The 22,577-nt window shown below is 38.9% G+C and overlaps 1 pseudogene; it reads right to left on the bottom strand.

Annotated features, from left to right (window-relative positions):
* LOC135712903 (uncharacterized) overlaps positions 1-22,577 on the bottom strand; it is a 171,256-nt pseudogene that overhangs the window by 103,572 nt on the left and 45,107 nt on the right.

Here is a 22,577-nt window from a genome sequence, read left to right as displayed (position 1 = left end):
TGCAAATGGCTTATAATTACCACTCCGTAGTTTTTATTGCAAGCACAGTTCATATAGGTAGTGGATCGATAAATTCAAATTTTTCTTCTATTTGCTCAACTGTTCGTTCAATCCTCACGCAAAAGAATAGCTTATTTTTGACTGCAAATCCATTTTCATTTAAATCAAATACTTACCTGATGTGCGCGTTCTGCTTCTGCTCTACGAGCTTCGGCGTCCCGGAGTTGCATACTGAGTGAGTCCAACATGGCGTCAGACACCCACAGTGCGTCGTTGGACATCGTCTATAATTGAAAATAAGGGAGAGAGGGAAATTCACTGTTAGAAATAATCACTTATTTGGTTTTGATTATCGTTTGTATCTATCGATGAATTAGACATCTATTCTCAATAGGCTGGCGCAGGGACGTATACTATGGTGTGAGCGACAAGGAAAAATGGCTAGAGGTTTTCTTAGCAACTCCTTCACGACATACATTTCATTGACATTTAATCAACGGGCGTAACTCCAAGGACGTTCTACACGGGGTAGGGAGGTCAAAAACGCTGTAGGTTACAGTGCTGAATGTTATAATAGCGGAGTTGCTAGTGTAAAAGAGTGCTTTGTTGTTTAATCATGATCTCTTGATCGCTGTGAAGCAACTGAAATTTTTTGAGGGAATTTATGTTTGTAACTGTATCCAGTCCGTTATTGTTTGTATATCTGGTTAAGATATTATACTTAAGTATCTCTAAGATAAATCATCCAGCTCAAACCTTTTTCGGGGTAAGAGGTGGGACCATCATCGTCATCATCATTACTGAAATATGGTGTCTGTGGTTTATGAAAGTGCCAAATAAATGATAGGCAACAAGTTTTTAAATAACGTTTTTTTTTTCGATAATCTGTAATTAATCTTATTACATTTACAGGAAAAGGTATACCTTGAATGCTGAACAATATGATATACCAGCGACTTGGTTGTGGAATGCATGCAGCACTAAAGATTTTTAAGCAAGTGGTAATGGCCTAACCTAACATAAGCATAACATTTGTCTTTCAAGAAATAGGAATAAATGAGTGATATTTTTGAGTTCCCGTAATGGTTATAGCTCTTGAGTATTATTGGTTAAGCTCTTGTTTATTCGTTTCATATTCTTCAGTAGTTGCAAAACAAAAGAAAATTTGACTCAGCTGATCCTCGTTTCGCTTCTGAGCCCAATCGTATAGTTCCTTTGCATTTTTGATCGGTTGTTTACGTTCTCTAGCTAGACTAGCTCTGGTAGCCATTCGTTTCAGTGTTCCTCCTATAGTATCACATGGACCATTTCCATGCGATGTTGCTAAGAAATGCTTTTCAACTTTTATTCCATATTTATTATTAAATTGGAAAAGACAAGAAATTTATGTCCAATTTTTTATTGGAATGCAGCTTCGTTAGACAAATTTTACTCACAGTTAACTGCTCTTTTGTACGAAGAAAACCAATAATTTTTGGGATAATTAAGTTTACAGATACAGAATCATGGCGCAAATCTTCTGAAGTGTTAAAAGCTTTGTCCATCAGAACGGGATTCACTTCCAGTGATTTCAAGGTATGGTAGCGTCGCCTAAGGGGGGCATAGCGCGTCCACTGCAAAAATGGATGCAAATTGTGGTCTTCACTCACATACCCATCACGAAACGCTTGCTTTTCAAGGTCGACGACCCATCGACCGAAAGAACTGCAGATGAAGAACAATGAGCACCAATGAGCTGCCGAGTATACTGACGATCGCGAGATACACATCACGAGGTATGTCTGCTCGTATCGACAGCTTAGAGAACACTGGCATAATATTTCTGCACAGCATAATTTACAGATTTTTTTTTAAGATCAATTGGTGATGTCGATAATAGATATAGATTTGTTGAAAGTCAATTGTTTCTACCGATGTTATTGATGGCACAGTTGCTAAAGATTCTTGACTTGGAACATTCATGTTGATATCTTGTTCATCGCTTGAAACTTCGGTACGTTCAGAAAGCTGTATGCAAATCACAAATTTTGAAGTTACTGTTAAGTTGGTTTTCTTCCACAAAACCCAGCTCAATCAATTTCTGAATATTATGTTCCTTGAGATTCCGGCACTTTTCGAGCAACTTTTACAAAACACGTTTATGTACTTATGATAAAAAGTATTCATTTCGACTACTTCTTCGTCTTCTGAATTACTGAACTTAAGCAGGTCACTTTAACAAAGTCACAGCTAATTATATTCTAATGTTGATTCCGTATTAGACTTGGCATAAATATGGTTATTTTTTATTGTAAATTTGGTGTACTTTTCACATATCAAGTCAAAAAAAAAATAATTGAAGCAAATTTTGGATATTTTTCCATAATTTTAAATTTGTTGTCCATTATTTTTCCATCTTGACATAAAGTGCAAAATGTGGCATCCATTGTCCCTTAAAATATAAAATAAAGAAAAAAAAGGAAAAATACAAAAAATCAACTTTTGAGAAAAGCTATTTTAAGCCTTTAATTAAAACTAAAAAAAAATGAGAATTTTTTTATAGCATGCATTTTTTTTTAAATTGTTCCCTACCTTATTCCCGAAGGTACTAAACCGATTGGAAAAACAAGTTTTCTGAAGATAGGCTTAACATTTTTCTATAGGCTGTTTTCAAAATCAAGCTTAGATTTAAAATGGTGATCTGAATGGCAAAATGACATTTTTGGTCATGAGGAACGTTTCTAAAAAAAATCAGCCTAAAGAAAAATACGAGAATTAATGATCTTGTTTTCCGTATTGAGTACCAATGCTACCGACGCCAGGGAGGCAGCTCTCACACCTGGACCCTACCTATAGACGCATCAACTCATGAACCGAGGACCAACGGTTTTACTTCCCTTCCGAAGGAAGGAGTGATCAGAGATTTTATGCCTCAGATCATCCCGACGGCGCCGACTGGGATTGAACCCAGACCTGTTGGGGTGAAAGGCAATCACGCTTACCACTACACCACCGACGCCGCTATGAGAAATACGATGGTGCCATCAAATTGGAAATTAAAATATACCCATTCAGAGAAAATTGCGTTTGAAGTTTTTGAGACACTGTTTTTGTCACTGTTTTTGAAATAATAGTACACGCAAACCAAAAATCTATTACAATGAATGTTAGTTCCGTTTCCTATCATCCTTTGTTCATGAACATCGCAGCGACTGTTAGAAGTTGACCATGCAGGCGATGTAATGTTTTTTTGTCTTTTTCATTTCGTGTTCTATCTACGCTTTCGACTATACCAGTAAGCTTGTAGAACGACGCATATTGTAGAACATTGTAGAACGACGCACACACTTGCCTCGAATCTCTCAAGCAGAAAAAGCATACGAAGTCGAGTGTGAGAGGAAATGAGCGCTTCTTGTTTGCTTTTAGGCTATCTTTATTCAGAAGCATGGAGAGAGTAGTGGAGAAAGCACAGGTCTGTTAATCGCAACGTTCGTTGTTCGAGTCCAGTCGGCAACCTTTTTTCGGTCTCCAATTTTCTTGCATTGGACCGCAGCTAGGTATATCGCATCCTCGGTTCATGCGGTCTCCACTAACATCCTCTGATGATGAATCCCACATAATTGTCATCTTGTCATGCGGTCTCCACTTACATCCACCGGTTGGGTGTAGCATATTTAGGTTTCTTGACTAAATTCTAATGAAAACAGTGCCTAATGCTATCTGTTGCTTCATTTGTGCCGGAAATATTATCAAAAGAATGGATTGCTTTCTTGAAATTCACGTTTCTCGAAACTCGTTTCGCAATACAATTTGGACTGAGATAAACTTCTCCTCCAAATTTGGCCAAATCGGAAGAGGTCAATTTCAGTTTTGCAAATTTTCTCGGTCAATTCGCGTGTAATGACCCATTTATTTATTTATTTATTTATTTCGTCAGTTTTGTTTTCTTAAATTTATTTATTTATTTCGTCAACTTTGGACAAAAGGTTAAAAGTATATTTTTTTCTTTAATAAAAATTAAGCAGTGTCAGCTTTCCTATTTTTTATGAGTTATAATGCCTTATGGAGTAAAAATATTGTTTTAGTTTATGTCGAGACATTGTAAAGTCAATGGTTTCGCAGTATTGATTATAAGAGGCCATCATGCAGTTTAATGGCCCATATTTTGCATAATTTGTGCGATGATGTTTTATGGCAAATAAATTTCGATTTCGGAGTTGCCGAGTAGGTGCATGGAAATTTAATTTTGATAAAAGTTCTGTGGAGTCAATGCGTTGCGAAACGATATCGTTTACAAATGAAACCATTGCATATTCACGACGCTCTTTTAATGTTTGTATGTTTATAAGCATGCAGCGTGCTTCATATGATGGAAGAGGAAATGATGTCCAACCTAATTTACGAAGAGCGTATAATAGAAATTGTTTTTGTACGGATTCTAATCTTTCTTCGTGCGTGATTGAAAAAGGAGACCATACAATGCTGCAATATTCCAGTATTGACCTCACATAGGCGATATACAGGGTGCGTGACGAATTTTTGCAGTAAATTTCAAATAGTAATTTATCATGCTTGTGCATCATGATTTAGATATATTAGGCAGCACTGGATAACTTATACTGTTAGGTGTAAGATTTAAACAAACAATGTTGAGTAAACGTAAAGATGTCGAAACAAGAGAGCAATCTGTCAGCCGTTGTCGCTTTGTTGCGCGCCGAAGTATGCATGAAAGAAATAATTCGGTCGGTAAATGTGTCTGAAAGAAAAGTGTATAATATTAAAAAAGGCTTCGGAAAGTGATAAGTCGGAGCACCTGCTCATACTGCTAATAAAGCACAGAAATGGCTTACGGAAAATATTTCGTAAATTTGGGAGGAAGAAATTTGGCCCCCAAGCAGTCCCGATATCAATCCGTTGGATTATTTTGTATAGGGCGTCGTCCAACGGGATACCAATAGAACCCCTCACACCACACTTAAGTCGCTAAAAGCTAAAATCAAGGCAGTGATGACATCTATGGATCGAAACATTTTAAAACGTGCATACTGCAGATTCCGGAAGCGTGTAACTACAGTCGTCGAAAGGGAAGGCAATTTTTTTGAATAAATTTACTTACAACTTCCATATGTTGCGAAAGAAAATAAATCGCACAAAATTCATTGCTAGACTAACTGGTGTATTTTTTCTCAAATATGCCATTTACTGCAAAAATTCGTCACGCACCCTGTATAGTGTTTTAATTGTGTATGGGTTCTGAAAGTTATAGCAAAAGCGCTTGATAAATCCTAGCAAGTTATTTTCCCTGTGAATAATTGTGTTGTAATGGCCTATGAAAGTTAGTTTAGAGTCTAAGATAATTCATAAATCCCTAACTCTTTCAAATTTTTCTACATTTTGATTTCCTAGTGCGATTGAAATATTTGAAGTTGTTTTTTTCCTGCTAAATGATATTAAGTTACATTTTTTTTACATTCAATTCTAGTAGACTTTTTTTGCACCATATGTAGAATATGTGTATTTCATTCCGGAATATATTGATGTCTTCTTCATTTCATTTCAGATTTGCATTTTTATAATTCCTTTTTATATAAATTGAAATTGTAACATATATTTGTGCTTGGAATACTAGGTTATTTTAACATTGACTCGAAAATTTAATTCTGGGGCCGGTGATTCCAGCGTCCACCATATTATAAAAAAAAATATTGAGCCGGGACGGACATCCGGTCCTTCTACAGCCCAATCAAGACAAGTCACATCACGAACTTTGAATTTATGGATGAAATTGTATCGCTTTGACATGCAATATTCGTTCATAAATATTAATGGACTTATTTGATACTCTTCTAGAATACTCAGATTTCCAATAAGGTCTCGTGCAAAGAGATTCATGGACCGTATGAGCATCAGAGCAGTTTTCATATCTTTCAATCGAATAAATTGATGTAAAGGAGGAGGATTGAGCAGAGCATCTATGACTTTAAAGGGAGTGCTACGCATTGCTCCAGTTATGTAAGTGGTAGCGAGCTTTTGTAGCTTGTTTAGTTTGACATGGGTTGTTTTTTGTTTGGTTTCCGGACCCCAAATTAGTTATGCATAGGTGATTCTGGGCTTAACTATTGCCGAGATTATACAATGTATCATCCTTGGCTTTAGGCCTCACTTTTTGTAAAATGTTCATTTAGAGATACAAAAAGCATTTGTTGCTGATAGGAATATTTGTTGCTCGATATGTTTATTCCAGCAGAGTTTACTATCTGAAGTTACTCCCAAATACTCTCCTGCTACAGATAGTGAAACCGTAACGTCACCGAGTCCATGGTGATATGTGTGAGCTGCCAAAACATTATAACGAGATTCTTAGTTTTGTATTAGGATGTTTGATAAGTTTTGATGCCACCGAAACTGCAGTAAAACCTAAAAATAGTCTTATGAAGACACATATTTACATCACTTGCTCAAACCAACAAGAGAAATACTCTTCACCATGGTGTGAATGGTATAAAACCGTTCAAAGATTTGCTGCTATCCTTGAAATGCTCCCTACTAATGATGGAACGAACGACATCATCATCAACAAATTGCCCAAGAATTTGAATTTGTGGAAATTGAATTGCAGTCGATCCAACGTTAGATAAACTCTGAATCACTTACCTGTCCGTCAGTCAGTCACCAACGGACTCATTACCACGCAGTTTGTTCACTATAACTCCACTCCGTTCCATCAAGGATTGCAGCACAGCCGTGCTACCGAGCAATCTGAATAAATAAAGCGTGTATGTCTCTGGAAGTTAAGGCACGTGGGATGGGCAAGCGATAACAAGTAGCCGGCATCAGGCGCGATGGAAGCAAAGTATGCTACGTGCTCTAAATCAATAACGGTATTACTCATATTCCGATTATATTGATTGAACATTTTACTGCGTGTAGGAGTGAATACGGGCACGACGAAATGGAGTGCAACTTGATCGACGACGGCTTTGATGAGACAATCAATATTCTCCGGAAGAGGCTTGTTTTGCGTGTGGGATACGAAAAATGGAAACCAGGGGTCTTACAATCAAGATTATTTCTATGCAGATTTTTTTTCACATGGATCACAATATGTTTTTTACACGTTGAACAGAGGAATGTTTGAGTCGAAAAGATGACAAAAATTAAGTTCATGCATATTGGAGTTTAATTCGGTATGTTTTGTTTTAATAACATATAATTATGACATATTATTGTTAAATATAAGATTGTATCCACCTAGAAGTGATATTATGGCCTTTTTTATAAACAGAAATGAGAAAACGGAAAGAGACCTCTTTCAATTTGAACCATATTTAGATCCATCTTGAAGATGAACGAGAATGATTTGGAACTACGCTTATGTGAAATTATTGAAAGATAAAAGTCTGTTGCGTATTAGAGTTTTTTGAAACACTTCCACAGTTATAGATAGTGGAGCTTTCTATGCCAAACAATGCGTGAATTTGAATATTTTGCCACATAATATGATGAATTTTATACCCAGGGAAGTCGAGATGACTTAAATCCGAAAGATTTAGAGCTAGACCAAACCGAGAATCAAACCTGCCACCTTCGGTTTGGTAAAACTGTGCCTCAACTAAATAGGCTATTTGAGGCCACACGCTGAGCATGAATTACTCACAGGGTTCAAGTATCAATCAGAAATGTAGTTCATTTGAGGTCTGCGAGCTGCCCAACGCAAATTAGTTTTTCTATGTCTTCTTCATCATTATTACGTCCCAAATGCAGATTAATGTTGGCTTTCATTCATGATTTAGCCTGTACCATTTTGCATTCATTTATTATTTGACAAGCATAATGGGATTCTTTTCCAACCGAAAAATATACTCAATAAAACAGGGAGTGGCCATGCCTTTACTCGATTAGCCCCTTCGTATTTCCTAGACACCCCTCCAGCATCACGTAATTTGGAACGTACCTTTTTGTCGATCTAACTCATCATGTGTAATTAAAAGCTGAATTCCGAAATAAAGGTGGGAAATAGATTCTGCTACAAACACCAAGGCTTAAGCTCTTTGTTCGTCCAATTGATCAAACTTGGAACCAGCTGAAATCCCATCAGGTGTGTTATTCCAATGATAGCGTCTAGTGCTGTGACTATTTACCACGTAGAAGGAATTCTGTCGAAATTCTCAGTACGCGTACCGAAAATGCAGCATGCCTCTGCTTGGAAAATATGGATTCATTCATGGGAAACGTGAAGTTTTTTTCTGTTTCGAGGATACCGATTGGCTTGAGAAATCACACTGCATGTCTCTGCTAGCTGCTGGCTTCATTTTCTTCTTTATTGTCACGTTTCTATAACCCAGCAAATGTAATGTTCGGAGATCGATATGATCGATAAGATATCGCAATACAAAATGTGTTTTCTGTTGAGTCAGATAGCAGAGGTAATAAAACCGTGTGCTCACTATTTTCTCCAGCTGCGATAACAAATTCCTTTTTTTTCCCGTCCCACATTTGGTCATCGGTGAGGAAATGATAGACGAGCACAGTATGGGGATGGGAAAACCTTGTAAAACGGTGAGTTGTGTAACAGAGAGAACAAACACCAGTTTCCCTACTTCCCTTATATACCAGAAGCCCACGTGATGGAAACGACGACGATGATGTTGTTCCGCGAAAAGTGGGAAATTGTTCAACTTCCGCTACCCATCGAAAAAGGCAAAGTTTTCCACTCTTCTCCTTTTCGGGATAAAATAAGACATCATAAATCTTGCAGAGGGGATCCAAGGCAGCAAGTGCCACGCTGTCTGACGATGAAAATTATATTTCTTTTCCCGAAGCACTGTTCAAGGTAAGATGGGCACAGGAAGTTTGCTCGAAGGTGGAACTATTGCATAATGATTTGCAGGTTCATCCTCTCTGATCAGGTGTTATGGAGTTTTGGAATACTTCCGTCAGGTACCATTTCCGTGGTGTGGTGAGGCATCATTGTGAATTCAGAAAAGATGCAAGTTGTCCTAAAAGTTTCCCCCAAAAAGATTTCCTCTGCAGTTAATATTTGAATACTTTTACTTGCATTCCAAGTGCAAAAAAAAATACATCGTAATTAATTTTGAAAGCAGGAATGAACCTTATGACCGTTAAAAGGACTAGCTTGAATCGCAAAGTGAAAAAAAATCTAAATAATGTTAAATCCATCAATCTCGGTCCTATCTCAACCATGATCAGTCGCCAAGGACACTAATTGACTTAAACCAAGTCGAAATAGATGGGTTGTAGTTCAATACCATTCTACTCTTTCATACTTAAGGTGCAATTAACTACCATGTTTTAATGCATAATTTAGATCATTTCATATTACACAAAGCTGTCGTCATCTGATCTAAAATGGTAAGACGAAAAAAAAAAATGACAGCTTTTTGTATTTGTATAGAGTGTCGACAAAAATGTGATTATCTTATTGGGAAATTTACCAAAGTAAATGGCACCTGAACGAACCATCGACTGCCCAATTCGATTTTTCATTCGGCATATTTTCCTTTGAAAGGCTTGAAGGTAATATACAAAAATGAAGGAACTTCAATAAAGCTTGTCTAGAGCAGCTTTTACAGAAAAAAATGTGTTTTTTTTTTTCAAATTTCGCACGAACGATTGCACCAATTTTAACCAAAAACTTGAGAGGAAATTTTGTACCAAATTTCAGAAAAATGTATTCAGTCTGAATAATATGTCCATTCTTTGAGAAGCAGCTCATTTCTTTCTTAAAATTTAGAAGATCTATTATACTGTTTCCCTTGTTTCAAATGCTGCTAATTCCATTGTTTAAATTTCCTTTCATTCAAGTTTGGTGTTCAAAACAACAGTTTCCTTCTTTTAAACATGAGCAGTTTTTCTATTTCTATTGTTATTTCTGGCCTTGAATATAAAACATGAAGTGAGAATTATTTTGAAAGATGTTGGTTTTTAGCATAGCAACATTAATTATTTGAGTGGAAATCATTTTCAACTGAGTTGATGGGTCGATAGGTAAGGCCCAGATGTGGGAGTTGCCTCCCTGGCGTCGGTAGCATTGGTGCTCAGCACGGAAAACAAGATCGACGAAAAACAAACCAAGAAAAAGTTGAAGAGTCTGTGCCTAGGGGCACAAACGGAGGCTTGAAGTAGGACCGCTAGTGGACGGAACAAATATGTCGATCATTAAGTTCTTAACTCTTTCCGTTTTTGAATTGGTGGCCCTGAAAAGGGCCGGTTGTTTTTCACATGGTGGCCATACCAGGGCAAATCAATACCGACCGGATGACGGCGGTCTAGTCATGGTGCCTATTGCGGGAAGCCTTGACACATATAACGATTTATTTGTAATGATACAGATTTTTCTAAAATAATTGATACAGATATTTGTATGCTGGAGGCGGCTAAGTTCCAGTCTAGGAATTTTTCGGGTTGACAAATTGTTGTTGTGGGTGAATTTTCGTATTCTCATCAATCTAAGCAACGTCTGCACTTCTATTCGCAATTTCTCAGCGTTACGCACATATATGAAGAAGTTTGTTTATTTAAATTTATCTGCTGCTTGCTTTTTCATCTATTTCAAACGCCAACACGTTTTTACAACGCTCTAAACTTCTCAGGTGAGTGTGCCAATTGTCGGTAGCCTTTTTTTTTTTTGGCAACCTTTCTATTTGAACTGCGTGGCAACTCAAAATCAGCCGTATTTTGTAGTACATATATTCGGAATCGTGTTTTGGTCAGTAAATACAATGAAATTAACGTTTAAATTGTGGTTACCGAAAACAGTCAATGAGTCTCGAAGCCAACATTTACAATATACTAATGTAAAAATGGTACAGGCTTAGAAAGCACTCAAAGAAACTAAGTTAAGAGCCGTCGTAATGTCACAGTTGGGACGTATTAAAGCTAAATAGGAAGAAGAAGACCATGATATTTAGGAGATTGATAGGACCACTAAAACGAATTTTAACAACATTAGAAAAAAAAATCCGTTTTAAGTTTGGAACTTAAAAGCTTTCATTTGCCAGATTGAACTACTCAGGTTCAATCTGGCAAATGAAAGCACTTAAATACAGCTTTTATTTGCAACCAGATAAATCAAAACCGGACAACCATTGAATATTTGCAGCCTAACCAAAAAAGGTGCCTCCTCTATGTTTTTTATAGCGCACATTTTCGGTCGAGTACTATCAGTAGTGATTTTGTAGGACATTTGTTTGGGGTCATCCGATGTTGGAGCAAAAAAAATTCGTTTCACTTCATGTGGGTGGAAGCAAATTAAGTACTATTTTTGATAAAACAGGTAGTGGCAAATTTAGTCATCATTTAAACAAATTTAATAATTAAATCAAAACCAAATCAAATGTGTAAATGAGTGTGTTAATCAATGCGTGTATAGACATCCATCATCGAAAGGCGTCGATTAAAGCAAGACGTTCACAACGAATTGTGAAGTGATGTCATTGCATTCAAGTTGTTACTCGCTTCTGGTATTTTTACCCAGTAATAGAGCAAATGGATTTAAATGCGTGAAGTGAATTAATATTTTACGTATATTGATTCACTATCATCTTGATTTTCGAGAATATAAGATTAAGATTAAGGTGTGACGTCCTCCTCGTCATCCACATGTGTGAATTAACAATCAATAAAAATTAGACCGACTGAAAAGATACACAATTTTGTTATAAATTTTGATAGAACCAGCGACAATGTCCAGTTGCAAAATAATAGTTCATGAAAATAAACCCAATTGGAAAGCTAACTCACTATTCATGCGATTTCACGCAATTAGTAAACCAAGATATTTGCTTACTTAGAATGCTTTAGTCTAGATTTAACCCACGATCTTCTGCTCCCTAAGCAAAAACGGTTGCTGTAAGGCCACCGAGCTCCTCACATAACAACAAACCATTCAGAATGGCGATCGTTCAAGCGCGGAGACATTAAGCTACAGGAATCCCGCGATGAGGTGTGCTGTCCACACACCAATTAAACTGATTTTTCGCAGATGACTAATTTATGGTTTTCAGAAATCACATGCTTAAAATCAGCTCAATCGGTTTGAAAACAGCAGAAAAATAGAGGAGGGTGGACGGCACCACCCACCGCGCTCTTCGGAGGATTTGAGTATTCAAATGTTATTGATTATGTGGGCTTCTTTCAAAACAGAAAAGAAAGTATCTCTTTGATGTGAAGGAGACTAGGATTGAAACCGTGATCTCATCTTCTTTTGATCTCAAAACGGTTGGAACTTAAATATGTAAGAAGGGACAGATCATACCATAGGTAGATGAATTCAGGTCTTTAGTATCCTATCGTCCTATCTTCGGATTGGTTTCGTGAGTAAGCCCAAAAAATATAAAGTTATTTCTACCTATATAGCATTTTTCACAAATGGAACCAGCCTGATAGCTTTCCAGATAATTAATAGTTGATAATAGTACACAAATCTGTTTCCTGTCGACGACATGGCTAATTTTATCGGAATCAAATGGATGGTATAGGCCAAACTTGTTATTACCATGCCATTAAGTAATTGTGCACTGCCCTGACCTGACGTCAAGTAAGCTCATCAAGAGAACCATTTCGGAATTGATTAGCCACTTTCAATTATTCAAGTTGTTTTTTTCCGATCGTGCATTTTCCTCCACTCCCATGGTTCAGCCTGTGACAACAATGTAAATTCCCAGTTCTGTTCATGGTGGCGCACGCTTCTTTAAAAAAAAAAAGCCCATCCAACAACCACTCAGTCGCGATCCGGCAGACCATTATTAACTGGAGTGTATGGGTGTTGTACCTGTTTATCACTGGTTTCCTGCTTCCATATGTCCTACGACAAATATGACATATATTCTTTCCATATCAACGTTTGCCTAGCCAGAAAGTAGCAGTGCACATGACAAACAGCGCACAGTCGACCTGTATATGTACCTACCACAACCGTAACTGTATATGTAAACCACACGGAAAACTGTAAAATCGGAGCCGGGTGAGCAAGTAAAATTTTCACCCCTCGTAACCTTTCTGTCTACGCTTCAATGACTAACACCGACATTTATGTGGTCATAGCGTCATACCAAAGAAAACCTGGTTTGTGCCTACCTGATGATGGCTTGTCATTTTGATGGACGTGTATGGACACTGCTTGAGTATGTAGTGGAAGGCGGCCTATGAGAATTCAAGATTGCTAATCATAATCGGTGGAGTGGACGTGGAATGATACTTCCGTATGTTGTACCATGAAAACCCCTAGCTCCTCAGGTTTTTTCATAGTACTGCAGATCCAACATGGTATGCCTTACGTTGAATTTGCATTCATCTGTCGATAAGACCTTTTTCCAGAGCGTTATCGCTTCAGTCGGCAAAACTGAAAGTATCACCTTGAAACGTGGAACCATGAAACATGGCAGTGAGTTTGTGAAGAAGTGGGATGGTATGTTCTATCAGCCATTCCATAGCATACCGATAAAGAGGTTCTCGGAATTTCGTAAAAATTGTAGTTTTGTTTCTTATCGCAAAATATTAAAAATATATTGTTTTTTTTTTAATCATTAGAGTGACCATTTCCATGTTAGGGTGGTCCAAAAACTCAATTTGTTTCAATATCAAAGATCAAAATATCAAATGAGAAGTAATTAAGATAGGTTTTAGTAGAAATATAATAATAATAAAAAATGGATTATTATATTGAAAAACATTTATTATATTTGTTTTTTTATGGTTTCATGGTTTTTATGCAGAGGGTGCAATATGTTTTTATATTTTTCCTTAAAAATTTGGGCTTTTCGACACAAAATAATTATGTGTTTTTTGTTTGCTTTTGAGCTATATTTATATGACAGTATATTTTTTGTAAACAGTATTTTTAATTTCCATTCATTTTATATTTTGATTTTTGAAATCGGCCAGTATTTTAAAAGTTATGAATGTTTGAAAAAAGTCAGTTTTGAAAAAAATCGATTTTTGGAGCACTCTAACATGGAAATGGTAACCCTGATGACAAAATAAAAAAAGATACCAATTTTTACGAAATTCTCACAACCACTATATCGTTTTGCTATGATATGGCTGCTATGCTAGTGTGGCCACCATGGAGTTCACTGAAGGGTTAATCTTAAAGGACGACCACAAGGAAATTTTCGAACGCAATATAACCAAATTTACCAAAAGAAATTCAATTGGGTGGTAGTTTTGTTTTTATATAGGGTTTATTTCCTTAATGTTGGCCTATGTCTACCTAATATTGGGCCCATACATACATTTCGAAAGAAAGCATTTTTTGGCAATGTTTCACTAGCAACGCAACCAAAAGTATACATTTTTATTGTCCATAAGAACTAGAGATTTTTATCGATGGGCCCAAATTATACACCCATTGGTCAACATTGAATCCATTTTCCTTATTTTTAGTTAATCGTATGATGTGGGGGGTCAACACTATTTAAGTTGACCTACTTTGCTGATAAAAAGTATTATCCACCTCTAACGGTGTTTTGTACTGGTTTTAATAAACAGCTTTGGGTGACCCCTGAAAAATATTACCTTTTGAATTATTTTGTTTATGCATTGATTTTTTGCAAAATTCCGGAGTGATTTGAGATTTGGGCGTAATTACATTTGTAATCAAACGCGTCAATCGCCTATTTCTCGCGAATAAAACCTCAATATCGAAATTTTATAACACTATCAGGATTGATTACTCTGTCATTTGGTGTAGTATGTTTACGAGATTGAGCTTTTATTCGTGAGAAGTCGGTGATTGGCGCGTTTGTTTACAAAATCAATGACGCCCAAGTCTCAAATCACTCCGGAATTATTTAATCAAGAAACTTTTGAAACATTGGATGGCGCACATTTTTGCTGGATTATGATTTTCGTGAAACGATCTTTTTGAAAGTTATTTAAATGAGTTAAACAAAAAAGGCACTCGTAGTTTTTAAACTATAAATGAATGAAAGCACGATCTTTCATATGCAACTAATTGAAAATAAATCTACTTGCTCCATTTTGAGATATACGCATTTGAAAATAGCATATTTTTCAACAGAAGTCGATTATAACTTTCCAACTAGAAGAGATAGCAACTTGAATACTCGAGCAAACACATGCGCCATCAAAAGCTCACTAGTTCTAAATGTCTCGATATTCTCTCTTTCTCGATCGATCTCTATGTCGACGGTCCCTTGAAAATATCAGGAAACAAATTACTTTCCATGTGTTGACGGTAACATCTAGTTCACTATGAAAGTTTTGAATTGGGTTGTGAGTGGAACGATTACATCCTTTTAGACAGTTCCAAATTGGCAGGGTTTAATTTGGATCTTTTTGATATTAATGATTAAACATCGACAATAAAGAAAAATTTACCTTTTCTATTCAATTTTAACAATGAGAAATAAGGTGAAAAAACCTTCAAACATTTTTAATTTTGTTTTTGGGATATTATGTACTCTTAAAATAAAAATGAATGCTATAATTAACTTTTTTAACTGAAGATAAATCACGTATATGGAAAATATTATTTGGCTAGCATTTTTCGCATTTTTTTACTTTCAAATTTTAGCAATAGTACACCGGTTGCGCAGTTGTTCCAATAAAATTAAATGAAGATAATGGGAAAATTTCAAAAGATTTGAACTAGTTGTTATTATTGTTTCAATTAAGTCTGCCCTCGCCCCACTGTGCATTAACTTGGCAAAATTCCATGCCTGAATAGAATTTAATGGTTTTGACACATAAAAAAAATTTGTTAATGAATTTCAAACTCAATCTTCTGATGCAGGAGTCGAAGTCGTAGTCGGTACAATTTGATTTCCTCCGACTCTCACTCCTCAGTTTGTTAAATTACCACCACTTTTTGCTTCAGCAAGCCTGAGCGTCTGTTCTCCAGGAGGAGCGGCTCACAACAGCGTCTGTTCCCATGTTAGGGGCGGCTGATCTACGTCCGAGTGCCAGTGAAGGACTCTAAGCACAACTGTGCACCCTGGTCCTCCGGAATGTTAGGGGGTTAGTGTCAGGCCCTGCGAGCCAGCCGTAAAAAAAAAACATTGCAACGGAAAATCAGCAACAGAGGAATACGAACCGAGACCAACGGCAACGACCCCAGTGACGAAATAGGACTTGCGATTGGAAACTCGGCACGTGGAACTGTCGATCTCTCAATTTCATCGGGAGCACCTGAATACTCGCCAATCTACTGAAGGACCGTGGATTCGGCATCGTAGCGCTGCAGGAGGTGTGTTGGACAGGATCCATGGTGCGAACGTTCAGAGGTAATCATACCATCTACCAGAGTTGCGGCAACACACGCGAGCTGGGCACAGCTTTCATCGTGATGGGCGAAATGCATAAGCACGTGATCGGTTGGTGGCCGATCGACGAAAGAATGCGCAGATTGAGGATCAAGGGCCGATTCTTCAACTTTAGCATAATCAACGTGCACAGCCCTCACTCCGGAAGCACTGATGATGACAAGGACGCATTTTACGCGCAGCTCGACCGCGAGTACGATCGCTGCCCAAGCCACGACGTCAAGATCATCATAGGAGACCTAAACGCACAGGTAGGCCAGGAGGAGGAATTCAGACCGACGATTGGAAAGTTCAGCGCCCACCAGCTGACGAACGGGAACGGCCTACGACTCATCGATTTCGCCGCCTCCAAAAACATGGCCATACGTAGCCCCTTCTTCCAACACCACCTTCCCTATCGTTACACCTGGAGATCACCACAGCAGACGGAATCACAAATCGACCACGTTCTGATTGATGGACGGCACTTCTCCGACATTATCGACGTCAGGACCTATCGTGGCGCTAACATCGACTCTGACCACTACCTGGTGATGGTCAAACTGCGCCCAAAACTTTCCGTCATCAACAATGTACGGTACCGACGCCCGCCACGGTACAACCTAGAGCGACTGAAGCAACCGGATGTCGCCTTAGCATACGCGCAGAATCTCGAGGCAGCGTTGCCAGAGGAGGTCCGTTGTCCTCTCTAGCCCCCTCTAGAGGACTGCTGGAGTACAGTAAAAGCAGTCATCACCGACGCAGCCGAGAGCACCATCGGATACGTGGAAAGAAGTCGACGGAATGAATGGTTCGACGAGGAGTGCAGAGCGATTTTGGAGGAGAAGAACGCAGCGCGGGCGGTAATGCTGCAGCATGGAACCCGACAGAACGTGGAACGGTATAAACAGAAGCGGAAACAGCAGAACCGCATCTTTCGGGAGAAAAAACGCCACCTGGAAGAAGCGGAGTGCGAGGAAATGGAACTGCTCTGCCGTTCCCAAGAAACACGGAAGTTCTACCAGAAGCTCAACGCATCCCCCAACGGCTTCGTGCCGCGAGCCGAAATGTGCAAGGATAAGGACGGGAGCCTCTTGACGGACGGACGTGAGGTGATTGAAAGGTGGAAGCAGCACTTCGATGCGCACCTGAATGGCGAGGAGAACGTAGGCACGGGAGACCCGCGAAATGGAGGAAACTACTACGTCAGTGCAGCAGAGGACAGAACTGACCCAACTCCCACGCTGAGGGAAGTTAGGGACTCCATTCAGCAGCTCAAAAACAACAAAGCAGCTGGTAAGGATGGTATCGCAGCCGAACTCATCAAGATGGGCCCAGAAAAGTTGGCCACCTGCCTGCACCGGATGATAGTCAGGATCTGGGAAACAGAACAGCTACCGGAGGAGTGGAAGGAGGGGGTAATCTGCCCCATTGACAAGAAAGGCGACCATTTGGAATATGAGAACTTCAGAGCGATCACCATTTTGAATGCCGCCTACAAAGTGCTATCCCAGATCATCTTCCGTCGTCTATCACCTAAAATGACCGAGTTCGTGGGAAGTTATCAAGCCGGCTTCATTGACGGCCGATCGAAAACGGACCAGATCTTCAACGTACGGCAAATCCTCCAGAAATGCCGTGAATACCAGGTCCCAACGCATCATTTGTTCATCGACTTTCAGGCGGCATACGACAGTATCGACCGTACAGAGCTTTGGAAAATCATGGACGAGAACGGCTTTCCTGGGAAGCTGATCAGACTGATCAAAGCAACGATGGACGGTGTGCAAAACTGCGTAAGGGTTTCGGGTGAACTATCCAGTTCATTAGAATTTCGCCGGGGACTGCGACAAGGTGACGGACTCTCATGCCTACTCTTCAACATTGCTCTAGAAGGTGTAATGCGACGAGCCGGGCTCAACAGCCGGGGTACGAGTTTCACGAAATCCGGTCAATTTGTGTGCTTTGCGGACGACATGGACATTATCGCAAGAACATTTGGAACGGTGGCAGAACTATACACCCGCCTGAAACACGAAGCAGCAAAGGTTGGACTGGTGGTGAGTGCGTCAAAAAGAAAGTACATGCTAGTAGGCGGAACCGAACATGACATGATTCGTCTAGGAAGTAATGTCACGATAGACGGGGATACTTTCGAGGTAGTGGAGGAATTCGTTTACCTTGGATCCTTAATGATGGCTGACAACAATGTGAGTCGTGAAATACGAAGGCGCATCATCAGTGGAAGTCGTGCCTACTACGGGCTTTAGAAGAAACTAGGGTCGAAAAAGATTCACCCCCGCACCAAATGTACCATGTACAGAACGCTAATAAGACCGGTGGTCCTCTATGGACACGAGACATGGACTATGCTCGAGGAGGACCTGCAAACAATTGGAGTTTTCGAGCGACGTGTGCTAAGGACGATCTTCGGCGGTGTGCAGGAGAACGGTGAGTGGCGGTGAAGAATGAATCACGAGCTCGCTGCACTCTACGGCGAACCCAGCATCCAGGGTGGCCAAAGCCGGAAGGATGCGGTGGGGCATGTTGCAAGAATGCCGGACAACAACCCTGCAAAGTTGGTGTTCGCTACTGATCCGGTTGGCACAAGAAGGCGTGGAGCGTAGAGAGCACGATGGGCGGACCAGGTAGAGCGTGATCTAGCGAGCATTGGACATGACCGAGGATGGAGAGCGGCAGCCGCAAACCGAGTATTGTGGCGTACTATTGTTGATTATGTCTTATCTTAAATGTGATGTTGTACAAATAAATGTATGTATGTAGCTCCGGCGAGTTAAGAGGGTTTTTGTCCTTGTGTACGACTTGCACGTTGTTGGTGATATACCGTTTCTGTGCAATTTTCCCGTAGTGACAGGAAGCGAGGTCTGGCAAAAACGGAACAACTATGTTTCTTCAAAAAGGCAACAAGCGTTTATGCAAACATTACTTTACATTACAGCAGCGCCGGTGGTGTAGTGGTAAGCGTGACTTTCTCTCACCCCAAAAGGCCTATGTTCAATCACAGGCGGTGCCGCCGGGATTTTCTGTGGCATAACATCTCTGATCACGCCTTCCTTTGGAAGGGAAGTTATGCTGTTGGTCCCCGGTCCATGAGTTGATGGGTTGATAGGTAGTATCCAGGTGTGGGAACTTCCAACTTATTCTATCTTTAAAATTTGTCTGCTTGTTCTGCTTAAACTTATCTTGAACCATTCCTTTTCTGGTAGCCATATAAAACTCTTGACATAGGAGCTGCTTGAAATCCGCCCTGACGTATACGCTGTTCCTCTTGCTTCGACGCCAACTGAATGGAAAATGGCAAAACAAAAAAGAGGCTACATTCCGTACGCACAGACCTTTAAAATGGTTTTCTGTAGATAACTAGTTTATGGTTGATACTAATCACAGATAAAAATCAGGACAGCCGATGCACAGTGGCGGATGTATGGTATCAACCACCACATATCAAGATAGAGCTGGAATTAGGGCGTAACAGCTTTTGTAAACAATGACTTCTCTCGATGATTTCTAAAAAGTCAAGGCTCGCCCACACAAATCAACATCATCATCGGACAAGGGAAGACTTCTCCTACCCGATGGTTATGTTGGATTGAGTGGTCGTGCCTTGAATTCCTAGAAATCATCGAAAGAAGTCATTGTTTACAAAAGCTGTTACGCCCTAATTCCAGCTCTATCTAGATATATCAAGGGATTACTGTATTGTTAAATCATAATAGAAAAACTAATTTTTAGGTGATCTGTGATGTTATGTAGGAGGATTTATCACAAAAGAGATACTTACAGAAGATGGAGTTTATTATCCTAATAAAATTCTTCGAAGGCAGCAATTAAATGACACTAACTCTTCCGGGGTTAAATTAATTTCGATCACGATTTGGCCCTCATGAAACACTGTGCAACTGATCGCGATGATCGATTCTCTTCGTCGGTTTGCTCTTTTGTTAATAACTCTTTAGAATTAACGTTTCTCGGTGCGTTTGCTGTTGTTTTTGATAGCCATTACAACATATTACAACTTTACATTGAACAAATTCTAGAAAATTGTTTCGCTTAGCTGTAGCAATGCAAAGAGAACATCGATGAAGAGAATCGATCATCGCGTATACGCTCTTGTGCATGCTCACTGTCGAGTTTTATTTAGAGTATTCTTCGAAATCCCTAAAACGAATTTTCGTCCCACCATACTCAAGCTGTCACCACTTTAAGTACCAAAGCCCACCTTACCGAGTGATCATATCAATATACCGATTTAGCTCCACCAGAATAAATTGATTCTTAATCATTCTTCCAAAATTTTAAATTATTTAGATGCGAACTCATACTGCACTGGCTCTTTAAAGTTTATATGGGAATTACTGGGAAAAGTGACCTTTTCGTTGTCAAAAAAAAAAAGAAATGGTAGGGTTAACTACCCCATTTCCGGCCTATTAAGCATAACCCACACTTTATCTTTCTTAATCTAGTTCAGTTTAGCACCAAACGGAATGTTATTATTATTGATGATTTCCATGAATTTATTTACCTTTCCGTAAGAGTTGAAAACGAGAAACCAATCGTTGAGATATTGTCAAAAGTCCAACACTGCTTCTTGACGCCAAACTCGGCCTACGGATTTTAAACTCGGCCTAACGCACTGAAAAGCAATTGAAACGCCAATGAATTCACTTCGGCCTATCGGATGAAGATAAAAGTTGATTCGGTCGGAGCGCTTCTTTTGTTTTTGGGAATAATGGGAGCAAACCTTCATATCACGCGCTCTCATTGACTTCGTTCGGTAGTTTATTAACTAAAGTATCGTACCAAACGCATAATTGACTTGTTAACTCTGAAGTCATGGATTTATTTGAAGTTTTCTGCTCGATAGGCCCAAAATGGGCGATTAGGCTGAAGTAGTTCTCTACCCTACAGGCATCGAAAGCTCTCAATTAAAAACTGTGGAAGTGCATCTAAAACACTAAGTTGAGAGCACGCAATAAGCTAATATCCGATAAACAATAAGCTTGAAATGTGAAGAAGAAGAAGAAGACGAAGAAGAAGAAGAAGAAGAAGAAGAAGAAAAAGAAGAAGAAGATGAAGAAGAAGAAGAACTTTGCTCGTGATAAATTTTTGATTAAACTTCAGGGTAGGTAATTATTTATTAATTGATTTCGATGCCGATAACTTTCTGATATGATTAATTGACTGCTTTCAGGGCAATACTGCATTTAGTGCTTACAACATATTAGCCTGGGTTTTGCCAAGGTTGCCTGCTGAGCAGTTTATGGAGCATGTCAGAAAAATATCATCTTCTTAATGAATTAATAACTACTTATCCTGAAGTTCAATTTAAATGCGGTCTTGAGCAAAGTTGCATAGAAGTAAAAAAGCAAACTTATCCGAAGATCATTACTGCAAAGGGCTAGAACGATAAGAACAAAAAGATAACTTTTCCCATAGTAATTCCATATAAATTTCAAAGGGCCAGTGCAGTATGAGTTCACATCCAAATGAACTAATATTTTGGGATAGTTACCAGAACTTGATTTGAAATCGATCGAACTTGGTGGAGCAAAATCGATATTTTGAACCACCCTCATACCAACCACCGTTTCATCGTTTATGAATTGTTCACAAATCCAAGAGAAAAGGATATTGACTTTAAGCGCAATTGATAACCGTGAAAACATGAACGGGATTTCAAAAGGTGATGCATCTATATAATTTTGTTCTTATTTCTGATGGAAATTCAATAATACATTGCAAGATACACCCAGAATATTTCCCAATTTTCACCATCTCACATCCGATCGATGGTTCGTCTATATATAATAAAAAAACACTTCGTACCTCCACCAATCGAGTACCTGTTTATTTAGCATACTTTCCACTTTAATTGCTTTTTTCTCCGCCTCAATGAATAATTAACCTCAATCTACAGCGCTGATCAAAATATGGCGCCAAGGATAAGCGGTGGGTGAGTGAGAGGGAATGCTCTATGCTGTAATTAATAATTTATTAAAACAAGGATTAAATATTAACGACATGCTTATGAGTCACAGTGGCTGTCAATTTGTCATATGTTTTGCCATTTAGCATCACGTGCTAATCGTATGCGCATGGGAAGTGTTAATGGCCCTCTCAACAATATTCTTTGCAGAACTTAAACCTTTTGATCAATGAAAAACAAATAACGGTGCAAGATAGTTTATCGTTATGAAATAAAAATTCAATACATAGGGGAAATGGATGTAATGTCGGCCTAATTGCCCCTAATTTGGGCCATACATAAATTTAGCAATCGATTAAATTTTA

This window comes from Ochlerotatus camptorhynchus, unplaced genomic scaffold (genome assembly GCF_037179485.1).
Source record: "Ochlerotatus camptorhynchus isolate MF236.1 unplaced genomic scaffold, CSIRO-AGI_Acam_v1.1 ptg000514l, whole genome shotgun sequence".
NCBI classification, from domain to species: domain Eukaryota; kingdom Metazoa; phylum Arthropoda; class Insecta; order Diptera; family Culicidae; genus Ochlerotatus; species Ochlerotatus camptorhynchus.
The sequence above is the reverse complement of the archived record's forward strand: the minus strand, read 5'-3'. Positions and strand labels throughout refer to the sequence as shown.